Below are 18,799 nucleotides of genomic sequence, written 5' to 3' on the forward strand. Positions count from 1 at the left end.
AAGAGTAACAGCTTCATCCATTATCTACAGACAGAACATATCCCAGTTTCTTATAATAGTATATTAATTTACAAATGAGTAATAACAGGAAATTTTTACTGATGGCTTGTGTCTTCAGATAAAAACAGGTTTCACAAAGCAAAAAAAGCTCTACTATCACAATATGAATGCTGATAATTTATCAGCACAACAAGATACAATGTATGTTGCCAGAATGTAGGCCACTCACAAAGTGTAATGCTTCCTCACCCTCTTCTCAAATGGCATTATTTGCAAACTCATAAAAGTCCTAGAATTCTCTTCTCTGTTGCTATGACAACCTCCTCCACTAGTTTCTGTGCTGCAGTAACTTTCTTTTCAGTAGTTAAGAAGAATATTTGTTGAATGACTGGTAACTTAGGCATTATGCTGCCCTCCAGTATTCTTTGAACTCTATGAATATGGTGGATCAGTGTGGACAATTTTTTCCTTGCACTGAATTATTGATAGGCTTAGACAAAATTCTAATGAAAAATTATGATGATAACTGGCCTACAGCTACTATAATATTAATATAGCAGGTTGTAGCATATCAGTAACAGTGTTGTGCAACAGATAACAAATTCAGTTTGACAAGAGTGGGGAACAGTATCAATTTTGGCTTTCTAGAAGGAAATATACCAGCATTCACATGAATAGGTTTACATTAACTGAAGAAAATACAAACTGGGCAAACCAGCTGTATATTTGAACCCCGTCCTTGAATATGAGTCCACTGTCTTTCATTATACCATTTTGTTCATTAAAACAAGAGGAATGCAAGCTTTTAAGCACAGGTCAGGTGCTTCAATGCAAAGAAGCAGGTTGTGATTTGTTAGCCAGTATCCTTTGTATGTAGGTCCTAATTACCATAGTAAAATAAGAATATAAGATGTAATTTTTTTGTTTGACCATGAATAAATGGAACATTACACAAAAAACACATCTGAAAATGGGAATCATTTCTTGAAACACATTTTGCAAGATACAAATAAAAAGAAAATCTTGATTGGCAGCAGAAAAAGTTATTTTACAAACAAACCAATAAGATATAATAAATTGCATGTTCAGATAACTGGTAAGGTCACAACGTTAGAACTTATAATTTGTCAAGTTCAAGGTTGATTGCCTATGCAACAAATAAATACTCAATCAAAATGCTTAATTCAATAAACCAGGAGCAATGAGAAAAGTTTTATAATGCAAATGCTGTGGATTACCAATTAAATTAATTCATAAATTTGTTTCTCCAGCACTTTAAAAGAAACTTCACACTAAAAAAAGAACATCAAAATCACATAAAACACAAATGTAAGAACAGAATGAATACCATGTGCAATGTGAGTACTGTTTGCATAAAAGTGAGAGCTGTGTCTGTAGTATAGGGCTAGTAAGAAACAAATACTAAAATTAAACTACAAATATTACTCTAAAATATTAAATTGCTCAATTATAAATGGCAAATGTTTACAACATTCATTTAAATTAATAAACCAAACTGTGAAGGGAAAACCATTTGGAATATCAGGAACAGGAGAAAAATATGGATACAAAATGAAAATAGCCAAGGATACGTACTGTTTCTTGCAACAAGACTGACTAGAAGAAGTTGACATTAATTTTGGATCACAAGGGGACCTATTGAAGTGTGTATGAAAACTGTATTTAAGTGACTATTAATGTTGCATGTCTGCAGATTGTAGGAACTTCCTGCCAGCAGTTTGATTATAAAATACCTTCAGTTCAAAGTTGATTGAATTACCATATGTTTTTCATTCCAAGAAGATTTCAATAAGATGAGCAAGAAAGTTTACTAACACTTTATTCTACAACAGTTCATGTAATAAATCAGATTATGTTTTTCATTACTGCACTGTGTTATTAACTTAATATAGAGACAAGCTGCCAGTCTAATCAAGAAGTGAACACAGAAATTGGAAATTTAGAAATTTTTGGTAAGTACTATGGGACCAATCTGAGGTCATCAGTCCCTAAGCTTACACACTACTTAATTTAACTTGAACTAACTTACGCTAAGTACAACATACACACTCATGCCCAAAGGAGGACTCAAACTTCCAATGCAGGGAGCCGCGCAAACTGTGACAAGGAGCCTAAGACCACACGGCTACGCCGCACGGCTGTAGTGAACAAGTCAGTTTCCCAAGTGGAATATAATAGAAGATGATTGTAAAAGTGTGCACTTGGAAACTGAAAGTTTTCTTCACAGTTAAAGGCATCAGTGACATAAAATCATGTAGTCTGGATATAAAATAATCAGTGTAAATGTCAAAAAGAGTTTTAAATAAACTTCTACAACTAGTGGTCTTATCAAGCAGGCTTGACAAAAGAAATTGAAATAATTTAGAGACAGACTGCTACAATTGTTAGAGGTTAGTGCAGCCCATATGAAAAAGTAACAGATTTTCAGGAAATTTACAGGAATACCTTTGGAAAAAAGGTCACTTTTTTCCCAAGAAATGCTGTTGTGTTAATTTAGAGAACCATTACTTGATGAAGATTGCACAACAACATACTGCCTCCATTTTGTATCTTCCACAGGACTCATGAGTGTAAGATTAAAGATATTAAGTCACCTGCAGGGTGCACTGGTAGTCATTTCCCCTTCATTTCTTTTATGAACTGAATAGGACAGAGTGTGCCTATTACCCCATGGACAGCATCAGATTTTGAACAGTCACTGTGGATGAAATCGATATGATACTTACTCATATGAGACATTGCTATCAGCATATGACAAATTTTGCAGAGTCTCATTCTGGGTCTCCAGTTGGCTGCCTGCTATGCCTGACAAAGAAAAAGTGAAGCACCCAGAGGACATTGTCAGATGTCAGTGTAACTATTCACATGTTCACACTAGCTGCAATTCTCTGTGACAGTTCGAATGGTCACCAGAGTGCAGTAGCATTGCTTGCATTTAGTGTTGTTACAAGGCCTGGTAGGTATAAAAGGGACATGAACAGCATCAGCTGTTGAGTGGTCATGCAGCTCTCTCATACTTGTTTGAGACAGTGTTATCAGCACCTGACAAAGTTTGTAATAGGTCTCATTGTGGGTCACCATTTGGCTGACTGGTCAAATCATGACATCCAGATTTGTGGGGCATTTGGTTATGACAGCAGTCTGATGTTGGACTGTACTTGAACATGAGGGTAGGCACACTCATCGAGTACTTGCAGTAACATTCTGTGTTATACGACAGCATTTTTCAGTTATACTACACACACCTCACTGCTGTTGTTGTAGTTTGTTTGCCAGAATCTCTCTCCTTCCTTACAAACTCTTGCTGTGGAAAAGGGTCTGAGGTCAACTCCTTGTGATGCATACAGTTTTAATCTATGAAGTAATTTTTTTAATATTCCTAATATTAATAAGATATTTAAAATATTAATTTAGGTAATTTTTTTTCAAGATTAGAATGCAAATTCATGACCTGCCTGTAGTAAGTAGCACATTGCTCTGTGGCTCAACCACTGAAACTGCAAAAAGGTTTAGGAACTGTTATTGTGTCAAATGTGGAATCATCAACATTCACAAGCTCACAGGTATGATAACTTTCATAATGGAATAATACTAGCAGATGTGAAAGCAAAATAAAAGTGTTACCTGCCAGCAGAATTTGTAATCTTGACACAGTAGAAAACAGTACACCCAAGACAAATTGTATACCTGCTTCAACTTCTTCTAAACTTTGCTATCAGAGTCCTAAATATTCAATTTAAATATTGTGACACCTGGTTGGCTTCTTACATATGTAATATCAACTATGGTACACAATGTGCTGCCTTACAATATATTTGTTTGCAATATATTATAAGACAGCACAGTGTGTACCACACATTTCTCCAAGTATATCAATGCTGTTGACAGTCACCTGAAAAAATCTTTAATATCAACTACTTACATTAAGAATTTATCTGTGATTCAAAATGAATTAGCAAGGGTAAATAATGATAAACTGTTTCCTAGTGATTTCCATTATTTCATGGACACTTCATTTGCACATGTTTATTGTATTATAAATGTTATAAGTTTTTCTCTTTTATTTTAGTATTTCAAATTGCAGCTGTTATTTTCAAATTGGAATAGATTGTTTTCATCAGGCATGGATTCAAGTGGGACCTGGAGTGGGGGTGGGGTTCACGGGGTTCAGTGGGGTCAAGACTGCTTACCACCCCATTCAAAAACACATTTCAGCAAGTTCGTTAATATTTTTACTTACACTATTTGATCAATAGCATCTGGACACCTATTGGTGGACATTAATGTAGGATGTGTCCACTGTTCCCCTTTATGACAGCTTGAACTCTTCTGGGGACACTTTTACTGAGGTCTCTGACTGTGTGTAGAGTAGAGACGGCTCATTCTTCCTCAACAGCTGAAACCAGAGAAAGTAGTGATGTTGGATACCACTTGGGTGTGGAGCAAAATTGACATGTTAACTAATGCAAAAATGTCCCATTGTATTTCAGCTGGGACTCTGGGTACACTACCCCATTCCAGGAATGTTATTGCCCTCACAGACATTGCTTTGTGACAGGGCCCATTGTCATTTTAATACAAATAACCATCATCTCCAGAATTTTCCTGTACTGTACACAGTACACAATACTGTAAAATGTATTCACATACTTCAACATTTAGTATTCTCTTAAGAGCAGTAAGAGGACCACACCTTAACCACGAGAAACACTCCCATGTCATAACACCATCTTGTCAATACTTTAGTGTTGTTGCTACATATGATGGCAGGTAGTATTTTCCATGCATTCACCAAACCCAAACTCTTTCTTAGGATTACCACAGGGTGCAGCATGATCACAACTCCAAATCACTTATTTCCAGTTATCTACTGTCCAGCGACATTTTACACTACACCAGACATAGCATAGCACTGACTACAGAAATCTATTACTTATGAGGAGCTGCTTGACCATTGTAAACCATTATTTCTAGTTAATTAAATGTTTACATGTTCTATAGATTGTCTGAATGATTCTTTTACTGAAATGACATGGAATGAGTCAGTTTACAAGATATGTACACATGATTAGTGATTACATTAATAAACGCATTATTCTTTAGTCCTACGCGAACAACCACACTTTTTTACAGGCTACCAATTTTTAAAAAGCAATTCATTCATGGAATAGGAGGAGATGTCCAGGGTAAATGATTTTAGGTGATATTTAAAACTTTATTTGCTACTTGTGAGTCATTCTGTGTTATTGGTAAAATGGTCAAAAATTTTTGTTGATGCATATTGAATTTCCTTTTGAGCCACTGACAGCTTCTGCTTGTTGACTGCCACAAGCTTAATGATGGATGTTTCACTGTCAGGCCATGCTAATCACATGGTGCTAGATGTGAAATTCTGTTGTGGCCAGCTGTGGCCACACAGCAGTCAATGTGTTAACATTGGGTAATGAAAGTCATTATTTATTCCAGTACTGTAGGTATAGGTATCAATGTTCTTCTCAAATTCTGTTGGATTATATATGATTAATTTCATTAGCAAATAAATGTACTGTGATGGTACAGTTAAAATGATGAACACCTTGAAGAGGTACCTACATGGAGATCATGGTGGAACATAACATATTAACCTTACTGCTCACTTTTGTCCAGTCAGTATTTTCCTTCTAACTTGTGAACTAGCCCAGAAAACGATTCCATAAGACATCATCGAGTGGGAAATATGCAAAATATATCAGGAGGTTACTCATTTTGTTTACATTACTAGCAATTTTACAAAGAGCAAAAGCAGCAGAACTTAATTGTTTGATGACATTAGTAATATATTTCTTCCAGTTCAAGTTTTCATTAGTGTGTAGACCCAAAATTTGGAACATTCTACCCTATTTACTGACTTGTTCATGTGTTACATCTGTTGTTTGTTATGACTATTTATTGAACAGAACTGAATATAGAGTGTTTTCTCAAAATTTAGAGGGAGTTCATTTTCAAAAATTGTAGTTCTCTGAAAAGCTTAGTTAACAATCCTTTCTGTTATGTTCCCTCTAATGAGATTTGTTATAATAATGGCATCATGTACATGAAGTACTTATTCCACTTGTTGAATGTTAAGTGGGAGGTCACCCACATACAATTTGCAGAAAAACAATTTGACCAAAAGTGTAGGACAGAAATTCAGTAACAAATGAAGGAATTTCAGTGTAGGAACTAGGAGTTGGAGTTATATATTTATGGTATTACATTCATCAACATCAACTCTAGCAGTGTAATGTTATTATTATTATTATTATTATTATTATTATCATTATTATTTACACTTCAAGTTCTATAGAACCAAAATCAGGAGCATATCTCCAAGGTCATGGAGCATGTCAGTACATGAAATTACAACATGAAATTAATAACAGATAAAAATAAAATGTTTATTAACCCAAAAAAGTCAAACCACAAGTTTAAGTAAACGCAATCAACAATACAACAAGAATCAGCTTAATTTTTCAAGGAACTCCTTAACAGAATAGAAGGAGTGACCCATGAGGAAACTCTTCAGTTTCAATTTGAAAGTGCATGGATAATTGCTAAGATTTTTGAATTTGAGTGGTAGCTTATTGAAAATGGATGCAGCAGTATACTGCACACCTTTCTGCACAAGAGTTAAGGAAGTCCAATCCAAATGCAGGTTTGATTTCTGCCGAGTATTAACTGAGTGAAAGCTGCTTATTCTTGGGAATAAGCTAATATTGTTAACAAGAAATGACAGTAAGTCAGTACAGTGGTCTATAACTCTGAAACTTGTTTGTATTTGACAGGTGTAAACAAAATGTACTCCACTCACTGTCATTAGGTGAGACTGCTGTGCAATGCAGAATGAAGGTTTTCAGTACCCTTTCTTCATATTCAGTACAGTGTGTAAACTTTTAGATGGCAGACCTCTCCCTAGTCCTGAATCGGTAGAAGTCGGTAAACTTCGGGCGGCTTCGGTAGGCACGCAGTTTCAACTGCTGCCAACATTACGTAGCTGACTGTGTTGTACAAGGTAGCCATTGTCGTCTGCTTCGTTATTGTTTTGCGATGTACTGTTCTGCGTGTTTTTATTGTGGATTTGTGCTAAACATTATCAAAATTAGTGAAGAGGCAGTTGCTGGCCCATCTCGGGAGTCGCCAACAACCCCTACCGGTAGGCCTACGGTTAGAAGGAAACCAGTATTATGTAGCGATGCTCTCAAAATTATATTGCATGTGATTGAATGCTGCGAAAGGGAGCAGAAAAAATTGCTTCACCCCATTTACAAATCTTCAGTGAGAGCTGCTACATACACAGGACAAAGCATGCGTAGCATTGGAAGATTCAAACAGTTTTCCAAGAATCATCCTGGAGTATCACTACAAACGCCTGGCAAGAAAAGGTGAGTTTCCATTTCAGATATTTTGCTTGCGATCACTTTGAAGGAGCCCCCTATTTCGTCTGAAATACCTTATATTTCATTTTTTCATACTACCGATATGGAAACACCACTGGTTACTGTATTATTTCAAAACACATTCATATTACAGTACATTTCCAAATGGTTTGTGAGGGCATAGTAGACAAACATACATACATTCATATATATACACTCCTGGAAATGGAAAAAAGAACACGTTGACACCGGTGTGTCAGACCCACCATACTTGCTCCGGACACTGCGAGAGGGCTGTACAAGCAATGATCACACGCACGGCACAGCGGACACACCAGGAACCGCGGTGTTGGCCGTCGAATGGCGCTAGCTGCGCAGCATTTGTGCACCGCCGCCGTCAGTGTCAGCCAGTTTGCCGTGGCATACGGAGCTCCATCGCAGTCTTTAACACTGGTAGCATGCCGCGACAGCGTGGACGTGAACCGTATGTGCAGTTGACGGACTTTGAGCGAGGGCGTATAGTGGGCATGCGGGAGGCCGGGTGGACATACCGCCGAATTGCTCAACACGTGGGGCGTGAGGTCTCCACAGTACATTGATGTTGTCGCCAGTGGTCGGCGGAAGGTGCACGTGCCCGTCGACCTGGGACCGGACCGCAGCGACGCACGGATGCACGCCAAGACCGTAGGGTCCTACGCAGTGCCGTAGGGGACCGCACCGCCACTTCCCAGCAAATTAGGGACACTGTTGCTCCTGGGGTATCGGCGAGGACCATTCGCAACCGTCTCCATGAAGCTGGGCTACGGTCCCGCACACCGTTAGGCCGTCTTCCGCTCACGCCCCAACATCGTGCAGCCTGCCTCCAGTGGTGTGGCGACAGGCGTGAATGGAGGGACGAATGGGGACGTGTCGTCTTCAGCGATGAGAGTCGCTTCTGCCTTGGTGCCAATGATGGTCGTATGCGTGTTTGGTGCCTTGCAGGTGAGCGCCACAATCAGGACTGCCTACGACCGAGGCACACAGGGCCAACACCCGGCATCATGGTGTGGGGAGCGATCTCCTACACTGGCCGTACACCACTGGTGATCGTCAAGGGGACACTGAATAGTGCACGGTACATCCAAACCGTCATCGAACCCATCGTTCTACCATTCCTAGACTGGCAAGGGAACGTGCTGTTCCAACAGGACAATGCACGTCCGCATGTATCCCGTGCCACCCAACGTGCTCTAGAAGGTGTAAGTCAACTACCCTGGCCAGCAAGATCTCCGGATCTGTCCCCCATTGAGCATGTTTGGGACTGGATGAAGCGTCGTCTCACGCGTCCAGCACGAACGCTGGTCCAACTGAGGCGCCAGGTGGAAATGGCATGGCAAGCCATTCCACAGGACTACATCCAGCATCTCTACGATTGTCTCCATGGGAGAATAGCAGCCTGCATTGCTGCGAAAGGTGGATATACACTGTACTGGTGCTGACATTGTGCATGCTCTGTTGCCTGTGTGTATGTGCCTGTGGTTCTGTCAGTGTGATCATGTGATGTATCTGACCTCAGGAATGTGTCAATAAAGTTTCCCCTTCCTGGGACAATGAATTCACGGTGTTCTTATTTCAATTTCCAGGACATGACGATTTCAGTTTCGTTTACGAACAACATTTAAAGCTAGTTTTACTAACAAGCCTTTCATCTGCTTTCGTGTAAGCATGACGCGCAATTTGTAGTGCCAGCACTGCAACTGGGAGGCATGCCTTGTCCCCCCCAACGGCCCCTCTCCCCTCGCCAACCAATGCTTGCTTCCTCCTCTCCCCGCACACCCCTCACAACTCTGCCGTCTTACAGTTAACACACTGTAGGTACAGTGGTCCAACTAGGGTACGTGTCAATGAGTGAGTGAGTGTTATGAAACAGAAACATAGCATATGGTTTCACATGGAGATTAGTGACATGTATCTGACCTATGGCAGTGCTCATGGCAATGGCAGGGCAGCTTGTAGGATTTACCAGGAACTTCATCCACATTGCAGACTGCCACAGATAAATAGTTTTGTGTCAGTTGACAGACACATGAGAGACACAGGACCTTTGTAGGCTAATAAGCATGATACAGGCAGGACATACATTGCTCATATTGCTGAGTTTGATGAAGATGTGTTAGATTACACAAAGCAAGATCCAATGACAAGTACCAGATGAATCACTGAGAAACTTGGCATGGACCAGCATTACATGTGGAATGTTGTTTGTGTTACTGGTTGACATCCTTTCAAGTGGAAAAAGGAACAAGCTGTGGGCATGGATGACTTCCCTAGGCACTTGGAATTTGTTTACTGGTTCCAGCAATGAGTAGCGCAACAGCTGCATTTCCCTGTGTTGCTTATGTATGAGGCTTGCTTTACTTGTGAATGTGTTTTCACTTCACACAACAGCCACATTGGGCACTGCAGAATCCTCATACAACATACATCCATGATCATCAAGAGTGATTCATTATAAGCTTGTGGACAGGAATTGTCAATGACTCACTTATTTGCCCCAACATGTTACCTCAAAAGTTCAATGTTCACATGTACCTTGTGTTTATGCAACAACTATTGCCTGCACATTTTGAGGATGCAATGCTTGGAGTTAGGCAGAACATTTGCTTCAAACATGATGGTGCAACTCCACATTTTGCATGTGCTGTCAGAGATCACCAAGACAAGACATGTCCTGGCACATGGATCGGACATAGTTGACTTATGTGGTGGCCTTCATGTTCACCACACTTGTCACTTCTGGATTTTTCCCTCTGAGAGACAATGTATGTGACATCTGTTGAGGATGTACAGGACTTGGTGCCTCACATTACGGCAGCAGCAAAACAGATTCCTGGTGTATGTCAGAGAATACAACAATCCCTGCATCACCACTATGTTCTATGCCAGCATAAAAGTGGTGGTCAGTTTGAACATTTGCTATAACATACGCATGTTAAGTGATGTTAAGTATGTATAAGAGAGCATTGTCATTTTTCATTTACTTCGTCTTCTTAAGGACATGCTGTACATGAAACATAGAGATGTGATTCTTTCCATTTCTAAAGAGGTGTTGTATGGTATGACAGCTAAGTATGATACACATGTATGTGATGCTTTATGTTTGTCTTGTTCTCATCGTGATGATTATTTAGTCCAAAATTTTTTTTTTTAGATGCATGTTATCTGTGAATTACTTTTCATTTGAAGTAAAGATATTCATATGTTAGATTTCAATTAAGTTCATGAAGTGCTGAAAATATGTAACTCTGACCCCTATTTCCTATACTGTACTCAAATTCATTTATTTGCCCTACACTTTCAGTCAAATTGTTTTTCTGCACCCTGTATACAAAGAATAGGAGTGGACCAAAAATTTAACACTGTCGGATTTCGTTTGTGATTTCCCCTCAGTCATTAAAATTATCAACCCTTCCAACATTGTCTGAATTATTTAGCATAACATTTGCATTCTGTTTGTTAAGTATGATTGAGATCAGTTGTGTGGAAAGCCATCAATTCCACAAAACTTGAGTTTTTCTACATGTGTAACATGATCTATGTAATCAAATCCCTTGGAAAGATCACAAAAAATACCAACTAGTGATATTTTATTTCTTAAGCTAGAAATATTTGGTGATCAAATTCATAAATAGCATTTTCAGTCAAACAATCCCCATGGAATCCAAACTGTGATATGCTAAGTAAATTTTTCTACTTAAACGGTTGCCTACCCTTGAGTACATTACTTTTTTCCAATATTTTGGTAAAAGATGTCTGTAAGATAACTGGATGATAATTACTTTATTCTTTCTTGTCATCTTTTTTATAAAGAGGCTGAACAATTGTATATTTTAATATGTTTGGAGACACACCCTGTGCCAGTGATGCATGTAACACTAAGAACATTGCTTATTAAGGTAGGACAACTTTTCAGAATTCTGTTTAAAATTCCATCAACACAGTGAAGGATATCAATGTTACTTCTAATTGCTTATTGTCCTGTGGAATGACATGTTTAATATGTTTTCTTGCAACTTCAACTCAACTATTTAATCCTAACTTTGCTATTACATTTAGAAAGTTATTATTTAAAATACCCAAAACTTATGAATTGTCACCCAAAACATTGTGATTTAATGTAAATGTTATGGTATCTTGTACACTGACTGGCTGTCCTGTCTCGTGTTTGACAATATCCAATATAGTTTTACTCTTGTTATCTGCATTATTTATTTCTGTCAGAATTATGACCACCGTCTACAGTGCTTGATGACCTCTGTCATCAGTACATGAGGTCTGCCTGGTCTTGGTTTACCTGTGGTTGTTCCTTCATGTTTCCACTTAACATTCACATTACTAACGGTGAACTTGGGCAGCTTCAGAAGGGTTGAAATGTTCGTGATGGATTTGTTACTAATGACTAATCCACATTCGAAGTCACTGAGACCTTTTGACTAACTCATTTTCTGTTACTGATTTTCTGCTGACAACACAATACTCCTCAATTTCTATACTGATGGGTCCATCTCTCACAACACCTATTGGTCAGTTCCACATTAAGCAGGAGTGTCCAGGTACTTCCAACCAGATAGTTTATCTCAACTTCCAACTCTCACAGATTACTTTTGGGGAAATGTTTATATGCCAACCTGTCCACATGGATGGGAATACAACCTGAGCAGTAAACTTCTAGCCAGGTAACAGTGCACATTTCCAGGCTGTCCATACCTTCCATCAACAACAAATCAGATAAACTTCATAAGTCCATAGGTTGAGCAACAAACCAAAGGCAGCTGAGTGAGGGAAGACAAAGGCTAAGACCCTACACTGAGAAAAAAGGAATAACTGAAATACTGACATCCTGAACACAGAAAGAAATGACAGAAAGAAACAGCATTCCTGGCCTTATGCGACACAGTCATGGCCCTTACACCTTTTTCACAGTCAAAGTGCTAAGGGAAATACTGATAAAGGTGAGTGCACATTTTGTTTTATATTGTGTAAATAATCATGTTATCATAGTTGTGAGAGTTTGTTACTGTGATGGTTCTTAAATTAATTGTATAACACATCTATTCAAATTTTCAGGAAAATGCATTTCAAATGCTTTATTTCTCTGAATTACCATTTCTTGGATATTATGCTAAAGCAATGTGCTAATTCCTGATCTAAACAATTTATTATTATTATTATATTATAAGATTTTATTGTTACAGTTATAGACATCTGTGGCATTTTAAATGTGTAGGTGACTGCAAGTGATATATGAAGAGGTGTGAGGGCTGGGAAAGGGGGTTGGCAGACAGTAATAAATTGTGAAATCCCCCACTAGAACCAAACCCTGGGTCTGCACCCATGCTTTATCTCATTCAGTGTCACTATGGAGACCTATGTTGCAAATCTCATTCTGGATACTATATAGTAGTAGCAGTAGTAGTAGTTTATTCATCCAGATACAATGTACATTGCATGGAGTTCATCAAAAAAATACATAGCACTATATAAATTGAAGGAGATACAGTGCCCTATGCAATACAAGGGTGCACAGTACCCTACACAATATCACATTCAAAATTACTCATATAACTTTGATTGATTACATAGATGTGTGAAAATGATATTTACTCTTTTTATTAGGATGTCATTGCACATTCTTGTATTGTAAGGAGAAAGATCTGAGTCAATTCTGAAATTGTCAGTGCACCTTTCTGTATTAATTGCACTGTTTTGTATATAGAGGAATGGTAAGAGTAGAATATTTAGCTGCTGAAATAATTGATTGGTGCTGGTAGCCTTGAACTGTTGGTAATTATTCCAATAGCTTGTTTTTGTAGAGTGACGATGGTTTTCAGGTTTGTCTTATTGTGACCCCAGAAGGTGAGGCCATACATGATAGCAGAATTGATGTACACAAAATGGATAATTCTGCTACTCTGTCTACTACACTCAGTACTAATTACACGTAATTCAAAACAAACATTCTTGTCTCGATAGACACCTAAAAGTTTTGTGATAGCTATCCTCTCAAAGTCTTTATTTTTGTATGCTGAAGGCCAGGTCAGGACGTGACATTGTTTTCCTGTAATGGGTATAATAAGTTTTTGAAATATTTAAAGTTAACTTCTTCATTTCAAACCAAATTTGTGAATATTCCAAAACTAATTTCAAATGTTGGCAACACCAGGTTTATATCAGTTACAACAACATTCATGCCATCTGAAAATAGGGTTATGAGAGTACTGTACCACTGATTGGAATCTTGATATCATTTACATAAATAAGGAATAAGAGAGGTCCTGGAACTCTGTCCCATGGGATCCAAGCTGATGCAGTCTGAATATCAGATATGTAAACAAGGCTTTCATTTTTAATATTTGCTGAGGTAATTTCTACTACTTGTCTCCTGTTATGGAGATATGACTGAAGCCATTTTTTTCACCACAGCTCATACACCAATAGCTTCTAATGCTGTGGTCGGTTGATGAATTCTGTGTCAATTCCCAGCGTTTCATCTCCGACTGCGGGAGACATCTTCAAGGGGGTCCGTAGCTCGATGGAAGGTCCAACACACCCACTGGCTCAGTAGCGAGCCAGTGGGTCACACCCACTGGCCCAGTAGCGAGCCAGTGGGTGTGTTGGACCTTCCATTGAGGTATGGACCCCCTTGAAGATGTCTCCCGCAGTCGGAGATGAAACGTTGGGAATCGACACAGAATTCATCAACCGACCACGGCATAACTGCCCGGATAATTATAATGGACATAATATAATGGCCTTACCAATATTTCATTTTTTTCTACATTCACTGTATTTCTTATTGCAGTGTCAACAAGGTTCAGGTGTTTGAGATTAAAAACTGTTCATGTTGTTTATTAAAAGCTTTCCTGATAACAATGCCTGTAACCTAAAATCTTATATAAATGGTTACATAGACCGAAATATATGTAGTTATAAGATATATACAAACCATATTTCAGTAAGAAAGACCAAAATATATGTAGTTATAAGATATATACAAACCATATTTCAGTAAGAAAATTTAAAGTTAACTTGTTAGTTACATAGCAATACAGAAGCCTGTTAGTATGATGCCTCTGTCATGACTTGCACATAAGTATCACAGCTTATTTGTTCATCTGTCTTCTCAGTTTGTCTAATGAAGCTGAGTTGACCTCATTCCAGGACATGTTATCAGCAAAACATTAAAAAGTAGGTGTTCAAAATGAAACCGCAGATTTCTGCTATAGCAGTTAGATATACTAATACCAACACTACAGAAGGCAGTCATTATATTTCAGTAAAGTTCAAAATACACAATGCATCCCTGTAATACCATTCCAAAGGAATCACAAAGATAAAATTAAACTGATAACTGCTTACACAAAGACATTCTCATAATCAAACTTCCATTGTACAGACATCCTCAGTTGCTTGTAATATTATGTTGATAACATTTAGAACAAAATGTGAAGAAAATGTGGGTACATATTCTCAGTTTTTGTGCTAGTAATAATTTGAGAAACTGGAAGCAAAAGAACAGCTTCTAAACCAACAATGCAAACACACATATAGAGCAGCAGCTACAAACTTTTCCACTGATGATGCTTTTCAAAAAATGAAGGTGAAATGCATATGGTACAATAAAATTGGTTTTATTCAGTTGCACATAGATGGACCTAATATGGAAATTATCAACATAACATCTTCACACTGTGTAACTAGCATGAGTAAAAACTAAACCCTTCGCCCATATTCCTTGCAATGAAGTGTAGCATGTAACCAGTCATTCATCCAACTCTCATACTCTGTTGCTAGGGGTGGGGAGGTTTGGAGGACAGGAAATGTTATGAAGCTGTTGAAATTGACCGTATTGCTCTGAGTTGCACACTCTGCAAACAGATTGCCTGGTTTTTCTTTGGCCACAGTTTGGTGTTCACGGAATTATTTTGGAGTCATCCCGCTATAGAAACTGAAAAAGTACAGCAGCTGCAGCAGAGTTTGTACATCATATGGTTGGATCCATCCTTATTCTGTAAAAGACAAGGACACTTTTAGTCAATGGACATGCTAGAGTAGAACTGTAGCAATCAAGACACTCTTTGTGTGCCTATCTACTACTGAGTAGTTTGTTTCAAGTGGGCATGAATCATTGTTCAAATAGACATGAAAGTTTACATATCAACTGTGATGAGGCACATCTGAATAATTAGTTACATAATTTTCTGCTAAATAAACATGAATTTGAGACCTTGCCATAATTTTTTAATGGTGGTCATCATTTCGAGCTCCATAGTGTCTCAGAGGCATATAGCACATCACTGCACAACAGTTACTTTGTGAAAGATACAAGAGATCATGGGTGGCAGAAATATTACCTGTTACTCTTCAAGAGCAGTGATTAAAGATGATTAAAACAATTTTAATAACTCAGACATTAAATTTGTTCATACAGTATCTTACACAATTTTGTAAATTGAATACTGCTTCAAAAAAAGCTTTACTGGACACTAAGAATGCAGCTCTGTTTGCATACCATAGGAACCGTGTTCTGAGGACAGGTGAGTGAATGTGTGGTGGACGAGGGGTGGACAGTGAATTTGGGGTAAATAACTAACAGAAATTTAGAAAAGAGACTTTCATGCACTGGCCTAAGTGTGCTGTATCAAGAAGGGGGTCTCAGGCCAGAATGAAAGGGCTCACCCCAGTAGCCAGACACATAAGAAAGAGAAGAGATGATAAAAATTAGCTGGGGAAAATGAGTGAAACCTGAAAGTTAGTTAAGTTAATGGTACACCACAGGCTTATTGAAAATGAAGTCCACAATTATAGAGTAAAAATGGAGTAAATGGTTGCAGAAAGTGGCCATTCTTGTTGAGATTGGCTGAGTTGGTTTCACAGAAGACTGTGAGCCACTTCACTTGACACCTTCCAATTGGTTTTATACAAAAACTACAGAGTCAGTGCTTGATGTAAACAAAGTGGCCTTCATTGTTGGCCACGCATGTTACTCTGAAATTACACTACGCCACCTTTTGCTCAAAAAAGCTAAAGTTTCTCTCTCTCACACACACACGCTATTTTCCCTCTTTTTCTCAGTCCCTGACCCCTTCTCTCCCTACTTCCATTTTCCTCAATTTCTCCTCATCTTAGCTCATCTACTTCAACCTCTCACAGCCCAACAGGTACAATTATAATTTTAATTCCAATTTCTTTATTTGGTTCACACCGTTATTGAGAATTGTTTTCGCTAATACTATTAAATATAAGGTGACTTATTCCTTGTCTTTTCGCCATGACTTTCCAAGCAAACTGTTTTTCACATAGATAGTATGTTTTGCGTGTGTTGCAAATCTGTGATGTATATTTCTACAACATTGCAGTAGTCTTATAGCTGCCTCCAATGCTTTTGACCTATAAATAGTGTTCTTTTATGGTTTATGCTGTTATATACACTACTGGCCATTAAATTTGCTACACCAAGAATAACCAGGTATTCATTGGACAAGTATATTATACTAGAACTGACATGGGATTACATTTTCACGCAATTTGGGTGCATAGATCCTGAGAAATCAGTACGCAGAACAACCACCTCTGTCCGTGATAACGGCGTTGATACACCTGGGCATTGAGTCAAACAGAGCTTGGATGGCGTGTACAGGTACAGCTGCCCATGCAGCTTCAAACGATACCACAGTTCATCAAGAGTAGTGAATGTCGTATTGTGACGAGCCAGTTGCTCGGCAACCATTGAGCAGACGTTTCCAATTGGCGAAAGATCTGGAGAATGTGCTGGCCAAGGCAGCAGTCGAACATTTTTTTTTTTTTTTTTTTTTTTTTTTTTTTTTTTTTTTTTTTTCAGGGATCGAATGAAGGGTAGAGCCATGGGTCGTAACACATCTGAAATGTAACGACCACTGTTCAAAGTTCAAAGTGCCGTCAATGCCAACAAGCCAGTATGGCGATGACGAATACACGCTTCCAATGTGCGTTCACTGTGCTGTCGCCAAACACGGATGCGACCATCATGATGCTGTAAACAGAACCTTGAGTCATCCAAAAAAATGACGTTTTGCCACTCCTGCTCCCAGGTTCGTCGTTGAGTACACCATCGCAGGCACTCCTGTCTGTGATGCAGCGTCGAGGGTAACCGCAGCCATGGTCTCCGAGCTGATAGTCCATCCTGCTGCAAACGTCGTCCAACTGTTCGTGCAGATGGTTGTTGTCTTGCAAACGTCTTCATCTGTTCACTCAGGGATCGAGACGTGCCGGCCGCGGTGGTCTAGCGGTTCTAGGCGCTCAGTTCGGAACCGCGCGACTGCTACGGCCGCAGGTTTCTAATCCTGCCTCGGGCATGGATGTGTGTGATGTCCTTGGGTTAGTTAGGCTTAAGTAGTTCTAAGTTCTAGGAGACTGATGACCACAGATGTTAAGTCCCATAGTGCTCAGAGCCATTTTTTTTGATCGAGACGTGGCTGCACGATCCGTTACAGCCATGCGGATAAGATGCCTGTCATCTCGACTGCTAGTGATACGAGGCCGTTGGGATCCAGCACGGCGTTCCGTATTACGCTCCTGAACCCACCGATTCCATATACTGCTAACAGTCATTGGATCTCGACCAACTCGAGCAACAATGTCGCGATACGATAAACCGCAATCGCGATAGGCTACCATCTTACCTTTATCAAAGTCGGAATCGTGATGGTACGCATTTCTACTCCTTACTCGAGGTATCACAACAACGTTTCACCAGGCAACGCCGGTCAACTGTTGTTTGTGTATGAGAAATCGGTAGGAAACTTTCCTCATGTCAGCACGTTGTAGGCGCCGCCACCGGCGCCAACCTTGTGTGAATGCTCTGAAAAGCTAATCATTTGCATATCACAGCATCTTCTTCCTGTCAGTTAAATTTCGAGTCTGTAGCACGTCATCTTCGTGGTGTAGTAATTTTAATGCCCAGTAGTGTATAATGTGTGACATTCTCTCTTCCATTGTTTGTTATATCTCATATGAGGTGTGGCTGTCTCTCATATTGTAATATTTTATTATGTGTATGTTTATCTTCCTGTGTTTTTTAAGCAATATGGGAAGTGCAGAGATAAAAATTTTACAGAGCAATAATTTGATACTGATATACTTGGAAATCATACTATTCTGAGAAGATACATTGTGTTATTAGCTGTGAGCATTAGTAATATACATATTTCTTGAATGTATTTGAATTAATACTGTTAAATTACCAAGAGGTCATTAGAAATGATTCAAAAGATATGTAACACCAGCTACTAGTGTATAAATATTAGAGATTGCTCACACAATGTCAGGTGTAATGTTTGCCATGACTGCAGCAACTGATACGTCAC

The sequence above is a fragment of the Schistocerca piceifrons genome, chromosome X, assembly GCF_021461385.2.
Source record: "Schistocerca piceifrons isolate TAMUIC-IGC-003096 chromosome X, iqSchPice1.1, whole genome shotgun sequence".
In the NCBI taxonomy this organism is placed as follows: Eukaryota; Metazoa; Arthropoda; class Insecta; order Orthoptera; family Acrididae; genus Schistocerca; species Schistocerca piceifrons.